This window comes from Martes martes, assembly GCF_963455335.1.
Source record: "Martes martes genome assembly, chromosome: 13".
Classification (NCBI taxonomy): Eukaryota; Metazoa; Chordata; class Mammalia; order Carnivora; family Mustelidae; genus Martes; species Martes martes.
Window position 1 is genome coordinate 58,912,269 of NC_137901.1, and position 7,936 is coordinate 58,920,204.

The window sequence follows — 7,936 nt, forward strand, 5'->3', positions numbered from 1 at the left end:
TACACATTTCAGATTATAGTGTAAGTCATTTTATCTAAGACCTCATTTGGTTTTCTTCATGGCCCGATTGTAACTGAGAACAAGGCTTTGTTTTTGTTTTTTGTTTTTTTAAAGATTTTATTTATTCAACAGACATCACAAGTAGGCAGAGAGGCAGACAGTCAGGTGGGCGGGGGGGAAGAAGGCTCCTCGCTGAGCAGAGAGCCTGATGCGGGGCTCGATCCCAGGACCCCAAGATCATGACCTGAGCCGAAGGCAGAGGCTTAACCCACTGAGCCACCCAGGTGCCCCGAGAACAAGCCTTTGTTAGCAACTCGTGTCTGTGCCCGTTGGCGCCTCCCAGTTACACCGACCAATGGGCTGCTGCTCCCAGGCTCTGCACATCCGGCGTGCTGCCAGGCCTGCCTCTCCCTGACTTTCATTTGGATCCTGCATTGCTCCGTGATCTCTCGGAGGCTGACATCTGCTTGCCTTCCGACCACGACCAGTGGCTCTGAACCTGGGCGTGGAGTGGGGTGACAGCCCGACATCTCCCTCCTCCCTCTGGAAGCTGTGTGGCCATTCGGCCCTGGGGTGGGCCCTCAGCGGTCATGCTGAAACACCGTGTCCACACCTCCTGGCCACAGTGGTTTGCTCCCAAAGTTGGCTTCTGACTCAAGTGGAGCAAATTCGGGTTCATTCCCTCCCAGAGAGGGTGGGATTTGCTCTCACTATCCCGATTGCTCTCTCTTCATCCTGTTTCACTTCCTAGAACTTCTCAATGCTTGCCATTATGCTATGTATTTATGAGTTTATTGTTTACAAATGGTGAGTAAAATGTGAACTCCATTAAATTAAAATATGGCCTCCACAAGAGCACGGTCTTCATCCTCTTCCTCACCTGTGAGTCTTCCAGAATAGTTTTGGGCACATAGTAGGCATTAAATAAATATTAATAGATACATGAACAAAAGCACTCAACAAACATTACTGTTTGCTTTTATTGAAACTGGCTGGTTTCCAGTCCTGCTCTTTGTCATTCTTAATTTGTATTAGCCAGTATTTACCCAGTGATTTTCAAACCAAACAAGTGTAATATTACTAAGTTCATGAAAACATTTTTTAATTTATGGGCCTCTTTGTTTTCTCCCTCCCTCCATGCCTAATTTAGAGGGATGGGACATACCCTGCTAGATATTCTTAGGCCAAAGCACATGAAAGGTTTAAAGATAGGCTCTCAGGGGGTGCCTGGGTGGCTCAATCAGTTAAGTGTCTGCCTTCAGCCCAGATCATGATCCCAGGATCCTGGGATCGAGCCCCGCATTGGGCTCTCTTCAGTGGGGAGCCTCCTTCTCCCTCTCCCTCTGCTGCTCCCTCTGCTCCTATGTTCTAGCTTGCTGTCTCAAATAAATAAAAATCTTTAAAAAAATAAAAACAATAATGATATGCTTGGGAACTATGTGAGCACATGGAAATCATGCCTTCCAGAATCTTGGGTGATTCTCAGGCTGCAACTTCTCCAGATATCAGCGCCAAATCATAAAGTTGTTTTATTGCTTGAAGCTGAGGTACAGCTTGGCTTTGATTTCCCAGGGGTGATCCACTGGAGGGATGGTGATTGGGAAAGAAACGAAAATCTGAAACAAAAGTGGTCTGAGCCGCACTGTTCAAACCTTAGGACTTGTACACAGAAACCTTACCTTTCCTCTTGAAGCCCTTCACAAGCTCTTTCTAGAACCTGGGCTTCCCAGTTCAAGATTGGGAACATCCCCCAGCTTATGTTTTTGCACTGAAGACCTTGATGGTGAGAACAGTCAGCATTGCCGTAACTTACTGTGTGAAGCTTGCAGAGGATTTCTGTTCAAAACCAACTAGTGTTTCACCTTGAGTGTGCTTAGGTTCAATCCTGGTGCCAGTAGCTCCTTCTTTTAACTGTAGTGTAGTCCAGCATTCCTTGGAATTTGATAGAATAAGATTTTAATTAAGGAGGCTTTATAAATGTCCCTGGGCAGAGTGATACCTCCCCAAACCGGGTAGATAAATAATTTTAACTTCAGGGCCAAAGTCAAATGCTAAGTGAACTCAACAATTGAACTGTGATGTTTAGAGCGTTGTAGAATTAGCCACGTATTTTAGTACATTCCCAGATCTGGGAACTGGTTTTGTAGCTGAGTTGCACTTTCCAACACCTTCAACAGCTTCCTCCGTCTCTGAATGTTTTCTCTGCATGCCTTCGACAGGCCCACCCTCACCTCTACAGAAGCCTCCTAGCTCAAGGTCCACCTCCATGGCTTATGTGTGCCAGACGATTTTCTGGGCTCTGAGCAAAATGAAAGTACAGGCCCTTATCGTCTCTGGCTGCCTGTCACAGCATTCGCATCTGCTATTCAATGTGGGTCCGTCTGGAGCAGGCCCTCCTGGGGGCTGGGAGGCCCTGCTGTGCAACGAGGCATGAGGGCCTGACCCTGATGCCCACCCTATCCCCACAAAGGTCACCGTCGCAGTCCAGGCGGCCGTGTCTGGTGGGCAGGGAGCTGGCTGTTGAGAGCCCATCCTGTGAAGATGGGAGGTGGACCCCCACATGAGCCGAGGCTCCAAGGCCCTGGCACATCTCCACTGGCCCATCAGTGTTTTGCTTACAAAACACAGACCCAAGGACAAGATTATTGAGACACTCAAGACAACCCCAGGTGTGGGACCCTGTGAACATGGACCCTGTGCGTTTTCACCGGCCACCTGCCAAAGGCCAAAGGTATCTGAGCCAAACCCAGCCATGTGGCCCCTGGGAAGCGGGGGCTTCAGCTCGGGTCCGCATTTCTCCCTCCTGGCCTGCAGATGAGCATCTGGGGGACCCTTTTACCCCACCCCAGCTGTTACTCCATCCTGGAAGAGTTCCTCAGGGGCCCTGGGGATCTTAGTTCTGGAAGGTGGGTGACGATGAACGAGCAGAGTGGGCCAGTCCTTCTAGGCTCTCCGCTGCATAGTAAATAAACACAGCGCTCCTCACGCTAATATTGATCCCTTTTCATGATCCAGCTTCCTTGAATGAGTAAGCTAAGAGACACCCCTGGGGGTGAAGGGAGGGGCAGGGAGGTTTAAGGAAAACCAGACTTCTTCAGTCGTACAGTAGCAAAGCCAATAGAAATGCCGGGGAAAGGCTGCTGAAAACGGGATTCTTGTGTTTACCAACGGATCCTCGGGTGCTTCCCTCCCCAGCTGTGATTTTAGCCTGCCTGTGTCCACGGGTTTCCTGATGCTCGTGATTTGTTTCTCCCTCGCTTTCTCAAGTGCAGGGCACACCTCTGGAAATGTCCCCAGACCCACACAGGAGCCAGAGGCCTCGCTCCTTAGAGATGCAAGGAGGGAAGCAGGGCAGGGAGAGGGCGTGGCCAGTCCATCTGGAAGGAGACGGGAGGGTACCCGATGGGGATCTTGGAGAATGGGTGGAGAAGCAGAGTGGAGGAGACCTCAGACCAAGCCGAGGGAAGCTGCCTGCCCACGTGGGAGGCAGGAAGCCCGTGGAACCAAGTCAGAGCAAGCCACAGCTTTTCCGGGATCTAGGGGCGAGCCGGAGTCGAGGTGTGAACTGTGGAAAGCCTGACGCAGGGTTAGCGCTCCCATGGAACCCCGGGTCTTAGACCCTCTCCAGATCCCACCTTGGGACAGAGCTCTGAAGACACACCTCATGCCGTTTCCCACCAGAAAACATTTCTGGAAAGGAAACTTTATTTGTCGCGTGTTTCTCTCCTCCCTCTTGGGGGCCTGATGATCTAAGTTTATCAGTACATTTTCTTCGGGGCTCCAGTGTTAAGAATTTTCCAGCCACCAGGTGGCGCCACAGAGCAAGCCTGGAACTCGCCTGGACGGAGCCCTCAGGGGCAAGGTGCCTGGGTCTCTGGCAGAGAGCGCCCCATGCTTAACACAGACCGACTCCAAAGTTACTAATCAGACACACTGCAAACAAAGGATAGCATGGATGACCAGGATTCAAAGTCACCAATCAGATAAAAACGTGCAGCTATGTGTCTGTCTCTGAATCATGAACGTAACTTGATCATGCTTTGTATGCAATATTTATCTGTTGTTACTCTCTTAGCACCAAGTTATGGCATAAAATTAAGTAGTGGATGTGAACCAGCCTGGACTTTTCTGAAGGCTCTGTCCTGAGCTACTTCCTGCAGAGGAGTGGGTGGATGGGGGAGTGGGGAGAGGGGAGGAGTAAGGGGGTGTTAATAGCATTTGGTCAGGGCAATTCTTTGTAGGGACCTGCTCCCCTCATCACAGGTCATTTAGCTTCCCTGGCTCTTGCCCTCTAAATGTTAGTTGTGTCCCCCAAGCATTGTGACAAACCAACAATATCCTCACACGTCTGCCCCACCCAGGGTTGGGCTAATGTCCCTTGTCGGGAACCAAGAGAACTTGGAGAATATGTTCTCTCTCTGACCTGCCTTCTAAACACTTACTGACATCGGACCATCAGCAATATAGCTCCAGACCCTGCTGCCCTATATGACACCCACACGGAGCTACCAAAATTCAAATAAATTAAAATGACGTAAATGTAAAATTCATTTCTTTGGTCACACTGGTCACATCTCAGATGCTCGATAGCCCCATGTGTCTAGTGACTGCCATACTGGGCACACAAAATAAAGCATTTCTGTCCTCCTGTGCTGCTGGACCCTGCTGCCCTGGATCATTCTTTCAAAGTGCAGCTGAGCACTGTTTTGGACCCTGTATTAGAGGAGTCAGTGCTGATGACGCGTCCACGGATCAACCCGGGTGACCTGTGACATGAAAGCTGCAGCCACCAGACTGCCTCCCACCTGTGGAGATACAGGCACAAGTACAGGTGCAGGCAGAGGTACAGGTGCAAGTACAGGTGTAGGTACAGGTGCAGGTACAGGCATAGGAACAGGCACAGGTGATAGGCGCCTGTGGTATACAGGCATAGGTGCAGGTACAGGCACAAGCACAGCTGTAGGTGCGGGCACAGGCGCAGGTATAGGTACAGGCCCAGGTACAGGTGCAGGTATAGGTACAGGCGCAGGTGCAGGTACAGGCACAGCTGCAGGTGCAGGTGCAGGCACAGGCACAGGTGCAGGCGCAGGTGCAGGTGGAGCAGATTCTGCAGCTCTGGAGCCAGGTCCTCTGACTGCCTTTCATTTGGCTCCTTCTCTCTGACCCCTTGAGTCTCGTGTATGCCTGATACAGGGGACATAGTATCCAGGGTCCCAAGACACCTGTTTTCTCTGTCAGACCTCGCTGGGCTTATTCTTTCTCCTGAGAGTCACAAAGTTGCCAAAATGCAAAGTCCCTGGCTCTTTCTCTTTCTCCTTGCAGGCTGGATTACTGGATTAGAGGAAGGTTTCCCATATTAGCAACCCGGACACATTTTGAAGGCTTCTGACCAAAATCCCCTCTTCCCAGCAGAGAGCACGGGGGCTGGGTTACACAGGAAGCACCCCGTGGGGCTGGCGGGGAGCAGGAAGCATGGACCCTCCTCCGGGAGGGCCGTGAGCCTGGGCTTCAGAAAACGCGCCACCCAAACGCTGCCTGTGCAGATGGGCCTCTCCGCTGCTCAAGCAAGTGATGATGATCCACGAACTATTAGAGAGAGAGAGAGACAGAAGAGAGAGAGAGACCTTCTTCATGATAAACACCTCCTCACCCCAGAGAGGAGGGGATGGTCTCCGTAGCATCCTGGAGAAGGTACGAGCCACCTGACGCTTTTCCGTCTCGACTACGTGTTTCCACAACCCTTCCAGCCTGTAGCATCTCCCAGCGTGTGTCTCGGGCCATGTTCTCCTCAGATGCTCCTTGAAATAACAGTTCTAAGGAAGGAGCTCAAGGCTTAAGGAAGTTTAAGAAAGTCTATGTAAGTATTTTCTGGAACCTCTCTCCGCACTCTAGTAAATTAAAACTTTGGAAGAGTTCTGGGCAAGAAAATAGTCATGAATTATGTACCTCGGCATCTTCAGGATACATTGGACCCTGATGACCTTCTCTCCCAAGGTGACCCTTGGAGATACGGCTGTGGGGTACGAGGCTATCTGCAGGGGATTGGGCCCAGCCCGAGGGTGACGAGGCTGAGTGCCAGCCTGCAGGAGAGACAGAAGCAAGTTTCACCAGAGAGAGAAAGAGTCACTGAAGAGCCTCACAGCCCAGGCAGCTTCCTGCCACTGACGAGAAGGACTGCGACAGCAATGATAGGCCACCTTACAATCACGATGGGCTTCTTCGGTGTTTCTTTAATGTCCAACAGTCCCGAGGGGCAGGAAGGACATTTTACAATGAGGGGAAAGGGAGTCCAAAGACATCAAACAGTTTGCCCTAGATCGCTGAGCCAGTGGAGTAGAAATTCAAACCCGAATCTTTGGCTTCTAAGTTGTGGCCACTTTCTTCTTTACCAACTATTATTTAGAGCATTTGCACTAAGGTTTCTTCTGCTCCTACGTTCTAGTTCTGCTCTCCAGATGGATGGGGTAAAGTCTGTTTCTGCTGCTGTGGTTAAAAAGACAGGCTTCAGAATTAAAGGGAAAAGAGCTGTGTGATCTCAGAAAAGTTACTAAACCCCTCTGAGCCTCAACTTTCCAATGGGGATTCCTACTTGGGATGGCTATGGTAAGGATGTGGTGAAATGGAAGAAGGTAGGACATAGTCACACTTCAAGGAGCTTGAAAGCCCACGTGGGAGTGAGGCTAAGTCCCATCAACAGATGGGATAGCATGGTGATTTCCCGAGAGACCTTGGGGCCGCTCAGCTGGGGTCAAATCCCAGCTCCACCGGTCAGGGAACTCAACCTCTCTGGGTCTCGATTTCCTCGTCTGTATGTGGGGCTCATACAAATCCCCATTAGGACCGCAGGAGGAATATGCCTGGATCACTTGGGAGGATTCAGCTTATTTCGGCGAAAGGGAGCAGTAGGGGGAGGGGCCAATTAGGGGGAAAGACAAGGATGTGAACAGAACCTTGATGTTTCCAAATTGGCTGGGGAGGCAGAGCTGGGGGTATAGTTTAGCCAGTACACGACCACAGGAGCCAGAAAGTTTATGGAGAAGCAAAGATTTCTCTCAGTTTCAGGTTTCAAATTTCTAATTTCCCAAGGAAAACATCTGGCCCCTCAAAGGAACAGACAAGAAAGAAACAGCTGGTGTCAATCCCGGGAGGGTGGCAAGAATGAACATCTCAGGTCTGATCCATGCTGGTCCTCTGCCCAGGAATCTTAATTTTTCCTTCTGGACTGAGCTTGGCCTTCCCCGGGGCTGAAGTGTTCCCCCCTGTCTGCATGCTTGAGCCAAGCCTCCGGGTTTTAGGGTCAGCTGGGCGGAGTGATTGCTTTTCCACAATGAGAAGGAGCCGTGCTTGCCTGGGGCGGCTGGGTGGGGAGGGCTGAGCGCAGGGAAGCCCCTGGGGCCCATCTCAGCAAGAAAGAAGGCTCCACTGTCCCCACCGAAGGGCACAAGTCTGCAGGAAGATGCCAGCCCCTTGAGGCGCTCCCTGCCATCTCACCTCTGCTCAACCCTGCTCACCCCTGCTCCCCATGCCAAAGGGCTTTTCATCTCTCTTCCCTACTAAGAGCACCTCCTTTCCTGCATTTAATTAAGAGAGCTTTTTTCTGAGCATCCTTGAATCTCGAGCCCCAGGCCAACGACCTTTCTTCTGAGTTCGTCTTTCACACCCAGTTGCCTACTTGGTGCCTCTCACGTCCACATTTTAAACTCACCGTGTCCGTCAGAGAAACCTGGAGTTCCCACCTCCACCCATTCCGCCACCGCCACATCTGCAAAACAGTGGCGGCAGAGACCAAAGGATCGAATCTTGGTAAGACACTTTCCCACACCCAGCCCACCAGCCAGTTCCGTGGACACCGTCTCCAGACCCCATCTACCCACCTCCCTCCTGGTCCGGGCGGGGGTGCACGGCAGTAGCTAGTTCTCCTTCCTGAGAGCCAATT